Consider the following 13134-nt stretch of genomic DNA (forward strand, 5'->3'; position numbering starts at 1 on the left):
CGACCATTTACTCTAAAAAAGCACCGGAGGGTCTTTTTCAGCCCTTCCCAGTGTCAGCCATTGGGCGACGGACACACATGAGGGGTTAAAGCACCTTGCTTATGCCATAAAGCCCTATTCTCGACAAGCCTCAATTTTTACATGACTACTTTATTCATTTTTTATAATCCCATTCACAATCTCAGATCCTACCATCCCCTAATATTGAACATCCCTCGTTTAAAAATAATCTCGGAGGAGAGGACAAGCTTTCTCCACAGTCACAGCTTCCTTGTGGAACAATCTACCTACCTTTTAAATTTGCACCTTGTATCCAACCTTCTCCAATTTAGCAAAGAATTGAAGACATAGCTTTTCTCCCAGGAATAGTAATACTTTAGTTTGATCAATGTTCTCCGAGCTTCAGGACTCCTATGTGTAATCACTCATTTTACAAATAAACTAACATATTTTAACCAGACAGCGCAGGGTTCGACTTAAGTTCCTTTGCCTTTTATTTAGAATAATGGGTCCTCGGTGGCCGACTAATGCTATTTAAACACTCAGCCATCAATTATTTTGCCTCAGTTACTGCAGTCATTGCACACAGATGGTTTCCAATGCAAACATTTACTTTTCTAACTACACAAAAAACGGAGACAACATACAAGGATTTACTTTTTGAAGCATAATCAAATATTACTGATAAATGTATTACATACATAAATATAAAATAAGCATTTGCAAAAAGTAATAAAAAGTCTTGGGGAAACCTACAATAAAGACCATTTCTATTCATTCATACTACTGCATGCATCATGACCCGGATTGTTCATTCATAAATGTACACAGTGGGGTTGTAATTTCCTATAAAGTGCTTGGCTCTCTATACGGTTCAATTATTTCCAGTTACGAGACTAATTGCACTTTCAATTTAGGGAACTTTTTTCCGGCAGAAACATTCTTAAAACATTCATTTCCTCCAGGCCTCGAAGTCAAACCAGAATTCTCAGATGTGGCATTCCCCACAGTGCTGGGGTCAGAAATAATTTCATAAATTAAAATAACTGGAGGGGTTTTCAATCGTCATCACCATTAAACATTGTTTCCTTTACACAAAGTAAACTTGTCTTAAGCTTTTGCACACTTCCTTGGCCTCTGTCTTTTGGACTGCGAATGGAATCTCCCAGAGCTATGGTAAGGATTTTGGGGCCTCTGGGTAATATATATTTGAAACCCCTTTTTACGAGCAACTTTCAATTTACTCCCCATTTTCAGCTAATTCAAGCCCTTTATTGAATTGCACGTTAAACTTCCAGAAGTGGTTGTGTGCAAAAACAGCCAATAGCTTTTCGGCCTGGGGACAGCCAGCCAAATAATACACACCGAAAGCAGAACATGTATGTTGTGATCAAAGACACTGTGCTTGATGAAAAAGAAGGTATTTATTCCAACCAGAAGAGGCACTTACAGCAGCTATTCTCCCTTCGTTATCCACCAACCCAATCAAAGTATTGTCCAGGTCTATTTTTTACATTTATATATAGACTTCAGTTCAGGGCCTAAGCTGCCTGTAGGAAAGACAGGACAATGGTGACTTGGGGAATATTTAGTGATCTAGTGCACAACATTAAATTGAGACACAGCACTAGGGCCTATAGTTTTAATTGCTGAATATTTATAATCATAAAGTACTGCTCTCTGGATTTTATTCACTACATTAGGTGACTTCTGACAATTATCCTCCCATGCTTTTGTTCCTCCTGCCATCTTTCTATGTGTACACGCCTCTGGCTAGACTGTGACCTCTGCCTTCGCATACGGGGGGCATGAGGCAGGCCTACTAAGAGATGATGTATAAAAACACAGAGGGAGAGTTAGAGTGGTGAGATAAAGAGAGATGAGGTTGCCAGAGAGGTGAGGTAGATGGAGAAGAGATCCAAAGTGGTGAATGGAAAAAGATCAGCGAGGGGCGGATGTATGACATTACAACGCATGCTTTTACCACGCCTGCCTTAACAACGCGGTTTTTACAACGCATGCCTTTACAACCCATAGTGCTTTGGGGCGCTGGATAGTGAATAGTTTAATTTACTATTCCAACTCCAGTCCCCGTGGATAGTAGGGAAGGTGTTGGATAGTACATTAAACCTATTCCCTATCCTAGAGCGCCCCCAGCGCAATGCGTTGTAATGGTTTGCGTTGTAAAAGTTGCGTCGTAATGGTAGTGAGTTGTAAAAGTTTCATTGTAAAGGTTGTTTACCGCGAGGGGCAGAGTGTGAGGCAAGGAGAGATGAGGTAGAGAGATGAAGTACTGAGAAGGCGATAGAGAAGTAAAACAAGGCGGTAGAGACCAAGTTATGTTGTGACAGAGATAGGGGGGTAGAGAGTGGTATATTGATAGAGAGTTGAGGTAGATTGAGGTAAGTGGAGAAAGTAGAGATAGAGAAATGGGTGATAGGTGCATCGAGATGTAGTGAGGGGGAACGAAAGGAAAGAACGAGGAGTGAGGTACAAGTGGTGAGGGGAAGTAAGGAAAGAGACAGAAAGATTGTGAAGTAGCGAGAGGTGGAGTGCATTAGAAGTGACATTGGCATAGTCAGAGAGAAGATAAAATAGAGAAGTGATTTAGAGAGAAGGGCCAACATTTAGTGATTGGTTATTTACCAAAGGTGAGATGGAACAAGGTTGAGAGGAAGCTAGAGAAAGGTGAAGTAAAGAAAGGTGAGATGGGTCGAATGGAAGAGATAAAAAGAGAGAAGAGATAGAAGGGCTTAGAAGTAAGTTGGAGGGAAGAAGACCGTAGTAGAAAGAGAACAAAGTGTGGTAAGAAAGTTAATGAGAGAGGTAAAATAACGAGAAATAGGTGATGTAGTAAAAGAAAGGAAGCTAGAAAAGCAAAGAATTGTGTAATATGGATAGGTAGAGAGCGAGAGTCTGACGTAGAGGTAGTCAAAGTGAGAGAGAGAGAGAAGCAATACTGATCGGGAAGGAGGGCATCTTTTACTGCCCCCGCCACTTTGTTAAGGGACCCTTGGAAGGTGGCAATTGTCCACTCTACCCATGTATTAAAATGTCTTTGAAATCTCTTCTGCTCTTACCTATCAGTTTGTAATCAACCGGCAGATGACTGTGGAAACCTGCAGATACTGTAGCATCAGGGACAACTGTCTATCTTTGCTCAAACCCTCTTTTCTCATGTTGGGGGTTTCTAGGAAAGCTGCAATGGATTGCGAAGTGTGGCTCATTGATTACATCTCATAGTGTCACAATATTATTCTCGCCTCTGTAGCGGTGGCCTGCCCACCTGAATCTTTTTGTATCAGAATGTCACAGTCAGGCCCAATACCAGGAAGAAAGCCAGGATTAATGTCGCTGAGCTCAAAGTCGCAGAATTTGTTTTTGAAGACACCAAGTATCCTGGATTGTCTTTCAGGTTTAGTGTAAACCCCTTGATCTCCTACAACTTCTTCGGTCTGGCTTGACAGTGCAGCTATCGTCAGACCTTATGTTTTAACCCCTCCCATGCTGGTGACGGAACCGCTCCGTCACCAGCCACGGAAGCGCTGTGCTGATGACGGAGCGGTTCCGTCACGGCCCGCTCGGCGCGCCTGCATGTCGCGGATTCCGCGCCTGCGCTGGACGTTCTATTGAGCGGGCGGGGCTGTGACGGAACCGCTCCGTCATCAGCACAGCGCACCCGAGGCTCGTGACAGAGCGGTTACGTCACGAGCATGGGAGCGCCGTGCGGCCCCCCCACCCCCCTAGCGCTGCGGCGGAATTGCCACCGCAGCGAAGGGGTTAAAAAAAAGAGCTTTCATGAGTATTACAGAGAGGGACTGTGGCTCCTGCCAGATGTGGGTTCATATGAGTACAGCTTATGATTTGCCGAAAGCTGTGTGGCTCCACAGAAAAAGTGCTTACTCTAAAACCAGTTGTGATCGTGTATTTGGCCATCTGCTTGAGCCAGGCTGTTTATCAAGCAAAACTATTGGTTTGATCTTTTGGTCACACATGCCACAGTGATGGATAGGGCTTGCTTCTTAAGATTACGCAAATACCACTGTGATGCCACTAGATAATGAAATAATTAAAGTGCTTGCACTTTTATAATTGTTGTCTGTGAAAGATTATGCTCACTACAGCTGGACTGTGTTGGTTATGGTAGCAAGCCAATGACCAAGACTTTAAGCTACATCTATTTCTTATGAAAATGTGCTGTAAAGTCAGTGGGCCTGACTTATTTCTTCTGAAAAGGATGTGTTAAAGTCAATATGCATTTCAGGTTGGATTTTTATTATTGTTAAATTCTGCAGCGAGGGATTATGTTACATTTGTACACCGTAGTAGGCAAAGGACTGTATGGTTGATTACCCCCTCTGATAAACCATGGGGGTGGAAGGTTTGCACTGTAAAGATTATTGGTATGTGAAATAAACATGATTTGCTTTTGCGTAATTATGTAAAGATTTGGGGAAATTATGTGTGAGCATGTGAGATGGATAGCTGTCATTTAGTGCTATATTTTAGCAGGAAATAAGTTCTCACTTCAATTTTTGAAGCAAAGATGGATTTTCCAATAAACAATTTGTGCAAAAAACACAACTGTTATGAACAATATCCACTTGCTTCCTGCATGTTTGCCTTGTTATTGTGCTCTTAAGATGTAATTTCACTGTAAACTGTGGCATAATTATGCAATGTGATGTAGTGGCATAATTTTGGAAATTTTGCTAACAAGCACAACCTGAAATGTCCAAAATTACACAAATTAGGCAGGCATATTTTTAATTTCGCCCAGGGCTAGTGATCATCTTTGTTCGTCCTTCTTAGGAGACTTAGGAGACGATTTATATATTGGAGGAAAGGGTACTCCGTCACAACGGTGATGGATTAGCCTTCTCACCAACATAATGGTTCGCCCACCTGATTTAAATGTGAGTGGACCTTTGGTAAGAAGATGCCGGAGACTACTCTGTTTCTGCCATGGTTAGACCCCTCTAACACTCCGACAGAGTAAAGGTCTTAGGATGTTGACCATACAGGTCAGTTTCCACTACCTGTCACGGATGTATGACGTTACAACGCATACTTTTACAACGCATACCTTTACAACACATTTTTTACAATGCAACATCCATTACAACGCATTTCCATTACTACGCATGCCATTACAACACATTTTTTAAAACTACCTTTACAACGCATTCCTTTACATTGCATACTACCTTTACAACGCATACCATTACAACACATAACATTAATTGCATGTAAGGTAAGTATTGGATAGTGTAGGGGTAAAAATTACTATTCTAACTCCAGGGGGGTGCAAAAGTAGGGTAAGTGTTGGATAGTGTAGGGGTAAAAATGACTATTCTAACTCCAAGGGGTGCAACAGGTGGGTAAGTGTTAGAAAGTGTAGGGGTAAAAAATACTATTCTAACTCCAGGGGGTGCAGCAGTAGGGTAAGTGTTGGATAGTGTAGGGGTAAAAATTACTATTCTAACTCCAGGGGGTGCAACAGTAGGGTAAGTGTTGGATAGTGTAGGGGTAAAAATTACTATTCTAACTCCAGGGGGTGCAATAGTAGGGTAAGTGTTGGAAAGTGTAAGGGTACTATGTGTTGTAATGCTATGCGTTGTAATGGTATGCATTGTAATGACTGCGTTGGAATGACATGCGTTGTAGTGGTATGCATTGTAGTGTCATGCGTTGTAATGGTTGCATTGTAATGGCATGTGTTGTAATGGATGTTGCGTTGTAAAAGTTTCGTTGTAATGGATGTTGCGTTGTAAAAGTTTCGTTGTAATGGTAGTGCGTTGTAAAAGTTGTGTTGTAAAGGTTGTTTCCCCCTGTCACCACCAGGAAAACCCTAGCTGTAATGGGCAGTGAAAAATGCAAAATGTCCCCCTCGCCACGGGAAATAGCTCCCATAGTGAAGGGGTCATTTTTTTTATTCTCAAAAACAAAATCCATCTTTGTAACTTTTCCCTATGGCTGCATCATATTTGTCGTAGCTGAACAGTAAAGTAACAATACATTGGCAGGAACTGTGATGACAGCAGTTTCTGTCAGTACTGAAAAATCCTCCAGCTCAGCGGAAAGTTCAAAATTGGGTCGCCAATTGTCATTACTCTGTCACCCTGGCAGGAGACGGCCTGACCACAAAATTCAAAATCAGGACCTTTTTTGCTTTTTAAACTATAATATTGGTTACATCTCTAAAATATGCCTGATTATTACTTTTTTGAAAGCTTACATTCAGTACTGCAGGCCTCATTTGGTATTGGTGATAAAGGATATAGGCCTGATTGGTTCACTGGGACAAGTTATTACCGAAGTCATAGGTCTAATAAAACACAATGACAAAGGCAGTGGTTTGGGTTGGTTTAATGTGAAAATCATGTGTTAAAGCCAATAGGCTTTTTTTCAAACACATTATATTCCTTTTATTTCAACAACAAGGAACTTGCGATACTGCCATAGGGGAGATCCCAATAATCATATCAAATAGAAGTAAAAGTATTGACTCTTTCATCAACAAGTATTGACAACAATTATTTAACCCCTTCGATGCTTGTGACAAGGTCAACTCGTCATGGGCGTTACCTACGCTGTGCGTTTGACGAGTTGACCTTGTCACATAACAAGTGATTTTTAAAATTGCAGCACACCACGGGAATATGCTGTAGCACTGATGCGGTTAAGCATAATATTCAATAGAATGGGCAATTCTAAGTTCGTGAAATGCGCAAAGCATGTGCCATGGTAAGCTCTGCTTCACCCTCACAGTCTATCAGTCAATTCTTTCCATTGTTGTAGATCTTCTAGTAACCTTTCATCTTTTCACATAATTTTCATATAGACTTTTTCAGCTAGCAGCTATTCATGGGCATATTTATGCCTCAATTGCAGTGTAGGGTCCTGTAGTATCCAATTACACACATTTACAACAATTTTTGCCTTTCTGGTTTTGGAATATAAACCCAATATAAAATGTTTTAAAGGACAATCTTCTCGCACTGTCGGTACAGACATTAGTATTTTAAGAAAAACAGGGGTTCCTGTAGAATAGATACTTAATAATGATTTGAAAGTCAAAGCGACATTCGCATATATAGCCAGGGGTTATAGGCATGGTCAAATAGAAAGAAACACAAATACACTGACTCTGTTGTTCAATAATTGTATTGAGAAATAATTTGGTAAATGAATACTCAAATTTCATACATATTAGAAAAAGGTATTTACAGTTGTGTAAAGTGTCCCAAGTGAAAATATGAACCAAAGCATATAAGTGACGTTTGTGAGACAATATGTACAAAGTTTCAAAAAAACTTTTGTTTACAAAAGTGACCACTCCATATTTTCCAAACACATAGCATCTATATAATGATAGAGTGCAATTTTCAATGGTTCGCTTTTTTTCGATTGTCGATGGCATTTCAACCCTAATATGCCATTGGTAACTGACAAATTCAATCAGTGCATGTCTAACATCAGTATCTGGATGAAAGACAATTTTAGAGAATTGAACGCAGAGGAAACAGAGTGTTTGGTGTTTGGAGCAAAGGATTCTATCTGGACTGCGGCCTGATGGCCTTAAGCTTGCGGTCCTCTTCCTACTCCTGTAAAGTCTCCCAAAAATCTTGGTATCATCTTTGATAAAGCACTACACTTCGAGTCGCAGGTTATCTGCACCATCATTACATGCTTTTATATCATCACGGCTCTCAGGAAATCTTCCTTTACATTCCCTTAGAAATGCGCCATTCTGTAGTCATTGTTTTGATTACTTCACGCCTTGACTACGGTAAGGCACTGTATCCTTGTAACAATATTTCAGCTCTCAACAAACTCCAAATGGTTCAGAATGTGACTGCTTGCCTCATTCTGAACATTCTGAAGTGTCTCTCCGTCCGAGAGGGTATGCGTAACTCCACTGCCTTCGTATTACCTTGAAAGCATTTTGCATGGTCTTCCTGGCATTCCATCAGAAAGAATCTAAGCATCTTAATTCTCTCCTCAAATGGTATCAGCCTTGCAGATCTCTTAGATCCTCTTCTGGCAGAATGGGGAATTGCAAAGCTAGATGGGGAGGTCGCTCCTTTTCTATTGCAGCAGCAAAATTATGGAATATGTTGCCTATCCATATTGTGGAACTAGATTATTTTCTCTGTTTAGGAACAAATCTGAAAACATGACTTTTTTCTTCATAATTCCTGACCTTGTTTCTTAAGTTTCTGCCGGGATGGTCACTCTTTGGCTCAGCGCTTTGACACCTTTGGGTTGCTTTACAAATATGTGTTTCCTTTAATTTTATTTCATAACACAATGAGGATAACAAGGGGTAGTGATCAAATGTCATCCATATTAGTAGCTAATATTTTTTGAAGAGTGCCTGATCTGGAGAAGCACAAACTCAGGATTTAAAACTTACCTCAGTGAATGGGTTCACTTTACTAATGAGACTGTATTTCTACCCCAACATATCTTTTTAGCAGCACTAGACTACTGAAAGGCTGGGGGGGACATTACATTTAAATGTATACCATGCACTTTGTATGCAGCCCTGTTATGACAGTTAATAGGTCACTATTATAATTTATGAACTGCAAGTAACAAAAGGATATCTGTGACAAAAGCAGTAATCCTCTGAGCTATCCGCATCAAATACAGATCTGTGATCTGCATGATACACTTTCTTTGCAACAGGTACATTAACCCTCTGCACTACTTCATGATGAGTGAAATCTGATACTAGACAAAACTTAAATCTCCCTCCAGGAAGAACATTAATCACCATAGTTATTTAATTTTTTTATTGTAGCCTGAAAACTGCTGGGCACAGATGAAACTTTGCAGCAGGTGCTTTTGAACCTGTAAGTTAATTCTATTATTTCCAAACCCAGTGTGGCTTCACTGGTTGCAATTCTCTTAAACCGGCCCTGGCTGCTGCCATTGGAGTTCGGATTTGATATCCCAGGGCTACAGCTGGTACCTCTGTCTCTTTCCCCAGCTCCCTGATAAATTGCAGCAAGACAGAGAGGGAAACAGGGAAGAGGGGATTGGAGACAGAAAGAGTGAACAGAAAGGGAACAGAGAGAAATGAGTTAGATAGAGAGGATGCATGGAAAGAGAGAGCTTACTGAGGAAAAGAAGGGAGGAGGGCCATTTTGGGTGTTTTTGCCATGTTGCTTTGGTTCTCCAGTGGGCACCTCAGGAGTTTGTCTACCCCCGTGTACCATTGTGAGCGGGCCCATCTGATCCATGAGCAGTGCATAATATGTAAAAGAAATAAGTGCCAGGGCCCTCGTCAGTAGGCCACTGCAGCTTGCATCAACTAGTGCCCCTTCCATTGCTGCCAGTGCCAGTACCAAGGAACAACAAAGGGCCTTGACTCTACTCAGTAAGGCTGAATCAATATAAGAACAAAACAATACAAGTACCAATACTGAATACTAATTACCAAATTACTTCATATTTAGACCCATGAAGCTAAATCAAAAGGTCCACACTAGTCAAAGTGACGTTTTTCATTTTATTTGAAAAATACTTTTTGGATTATTTTAGATCATCTATACACAAAACCAAATTCTATTTAGAAATAGATGGTGTTGTGACTGAATGTGGAGTCAGTGAAGGTAAGCATTGAGTGTTTGTGGTGTCTCTATGGAGATGTTGTGTTCTACATTAAGTATGTTTTGTATTCTTCTTTCTAAATAGAATTGTGTTTTGTGTATAGATGATCTAATATAATTCAAAAAGTATTTTTCAAATAAAATGAAAAACGTCACTTTGACTAGTGTGGACTTTTTGATTTAGCTTCATGGGTCTAAATATGAAGTAATTTGGTTATTGGTATTCAGTAATGGCACTTGTATTGTTTTGTTCTTATAGTGACAGTACCAACATGACTAGTAACCATCACACTCTACAAGTGTGATAATTCAGTCTATTCCAGGCCCCCAAAGCTATAAGAATGGCTTGGGCATCAGGTATTGGTCATTTTTAATGTATATTGAAGTATGGTGCTCATCTCTAAATTAAACAAACAGTGCCACTATGTGGCACACTTTCATAAGTGCCGATGCCGACAATTAGGTGCTGGTGCTGAGCACTGAAAACCAAAGACTCAAATTAAGCACAGCCCCTGAGTTGTCCTAACTACCCCTCTCAGCACCTACTGGTATTTGGTCGAGCTGCTTGCAACACACATACGAACACACGTAAGCATAGGAACTACCTAACACCTGGTGGTTCTTTCTGGGCGCCTAGATGCTCCTTGGAGCGATTGCCGTGCGTTATACATTGGCACTTACATTACATTACATTACATTACATTACACGCATTTTTGCCCCAGGATGTCCTTCTGAGGACATTCTGGAGCAGTAAACTGTAGTAAGAGGTGCAACTGCATAGTCAAAATAAATCTGGAAACTGCATTTGCAGAATTATTTTCATGAACACTACAGTCTGGTACCTTTCATGTTTGTCATATATATATGTATCTCTAGGGCTTTTTAGGAATCAGGAAATCAGACCTTAAAAAGAGAAGAAGGATGTTCTGGATTCTTTTAAAGTTTGAGAGCCGTCTTGAAATACATTCTCTGAGAACTATGTCTGATGTAAACATTAATTTATTTGAACAGTGAAACAAGCAATTTTTGAAACAAACAAATAATTATTTCTGTCCTGTTTGAATTACCCATATGAGTTGTATTAATTTCTGTAGACAAAAGCCCTTCAACTAGTCCTTCCCGTTTGAAGGTATATATTATCTGTGCAAAGTTTAATTTCTTTTAAGTGTCTCATGAAGACAATTAACAGTTGAAAGTAGGCTAGTGAACCTATGCAAGTATTCCAACTTTGTCTTTCACATGCAGTGATTTCAATAACGTTTGATCCGTTTAGGCTAGACACAAAAATGCTGTTGTTAAAAATCTTCAAATCATACACTGGATGGTGGAATATGCAGCAAGTGGGGTAAAATTATATTTTGGCAGAAAAAGTGGTCCCTATCCAATCACATTTTTCCATTGGACTTGCTTACAGGTAGTTAATGGGCTACTGATCAATGGAGGCTAATACACTGACTGCCAAGATTTTCATCAGCATAGTAGATTTCCAGATCTTATGACTGTCTCTGTCAAAATCGACAGTGATTGGGACTTAGTTGATACAATTCCTCCGTGTGCTCTTGATGAAGGTTTAGGAACAAGCTTCTCATAATAAACACATGCAGCCTGATTTAAAAAGCTATTTATGTGTGCTGCTCACCCATGCCTACAAGGCACTACACAATGAAGAACCAGCATACCTCAACCTACACGTGAATTTCCACCAACCTACCAGGAAACTCTGTTACGAATCCCTCGCCCTAGCAGCCACCGTTGCATCCACCACTCCTTCTCCCACCTGTTCGCTAAGGCCTGGAACAACCTCCCCCTGCACATCAGAGCCTCACCATCAATCCAGCAGTTCAGGAAGGGCTTCAAGACTTGGATGTTCAACCAATTGGAAGACAGGCAGCTTGATCCCACAGCTATTCAAGACCCTTACGGGTGAAGCAGCCGCACTCTGCACATCCTGATTTATTGATTGATTGATTGTAGGTCACACTTTGCAGACAGTCCTATTTATGAGTGCAAACCACTTTTTTTTAATTACCAATAGTTGGACTAATATCTTTATGTAAGTAATTCTACCACCAGAGGTGGAGTGGGAGTAACAGGATGGGAATAAATGCACACAACAGCCACGTTTGTGGGTATCCACTAACTCTTTCTGCCCCCTTCCCTCGCTGGAAGAGCTCGGAAAGGGCAGGCGTAAATTGCTTTCCAGGATTTGGAGAGGGAAGAGAACATTTCCAAAACTGGGTAGGGGTGTGTGGACAGAGTTTCTAAAAACAAATGTTTGCACATATGCACAGGCACTCTGCCATGCACAATTGTGCATGTGTCAAGATAGACACGTTCCCAAAGTTATTATCACACATGCACCTGTAAACCTGCCACCTGTGGCACTTTCTTAGAAGTAACTTTGAACATTTCTAGGATTTCTAAAAATGGATAGATCTTCACCCATATGAGGTCATAAACCTGTAGGTGTACGTTTTCCCATGTCTTTGTAAACTGGGATATTGATGCACATTGATTGTTACATTTAGGCAACAGGTAGTATGCCTACTGTCTTTTGTCACAGATGCAGAGAATGGCTTCTGCTGTAATCTCTGGATAGGTTTAAAATGAGGTGGCCAGGGCTGTTTGTGTTGGGAGAACTTATTGTTGTGTGTTTGGGCATACATACCACCAACTGTGTGGGGCAGTGCTTAATTTGTAAAATAATAGGTGCCAGTGCCCAAAGCTCTGCTCAGAAGTCTGCAGCCAGCGCTATTAAATGTCAGCATGCTGAATACCGAGGCTGCCTAGTATTCAATCCACCTCATGCCACTTTATTCCACTACCAGACACTGTCCGCCCCTTTAGCTCAATTTTTCAGGTTCTTGCTTTGTTGCTTGGTGATGGTATTTTCCTCTTTCTCTTCCTTCTTCTTTTCCGTTTGTGTTCATTTGAAATGTATTGCTCTTGGGAAATGTGTGAGCAGCAAAAATAGGTGCTGTACCCCAAACATCAGTCGCGGTGCTCCCCACTGGCAACCACCAGCTTACATTAAGCACTGCTGTGGGGACTGCGTGTGGGGTTATGAGTGTGTGTTGCTGTAAGTATTCTCTTTTGCATGCATATGAAGATTAGTCAAATTTTTAAAGCTCTTGAATTAGGCTAGAATTTAGATTTTTTTGATGTTCCTGTGGCGATACAGGCTTTGCCTTATTTACAAGGAAGTGTTAAGCCACTTAACATGGCTTAGTGCTGCCTTGTGAAAAATGCACCCTTTCACACTATACTTATCGTGAAAGGGAAGGGCAATGAGTGTTGCGGTGGGAGTTCGCCGCAACACCCATTGATTTTTACGCTGCCCCATATTTACAAAGTTGGCATGTGGTGATATCGGCCTACCCTCCCATAGGAATGCATGGGGGATATGTGTGCCCATGGTAATTCCTGATATGAGGGGAGTGCAGGGTCAAGTTTAGTATGTGCGAACTCGTGAGAATAAATGCTGTGCAATAATGTGCGCAGATTTATTGTGGT

Source organism: Lissotriton vulgaris, chromosome 8, assembly GCF_964263255.1.
Source record: "Lissotriton vulgaris chromosome 8, aLisVul1.2, whole genome shotgun sequence".
NCBI classification, from domain to species: Eukaryota; Metazoa; Chordata; class Amphibia; order Caudata; family Salamandridae; genus Lissotriton; species Lissotriton vulgaris.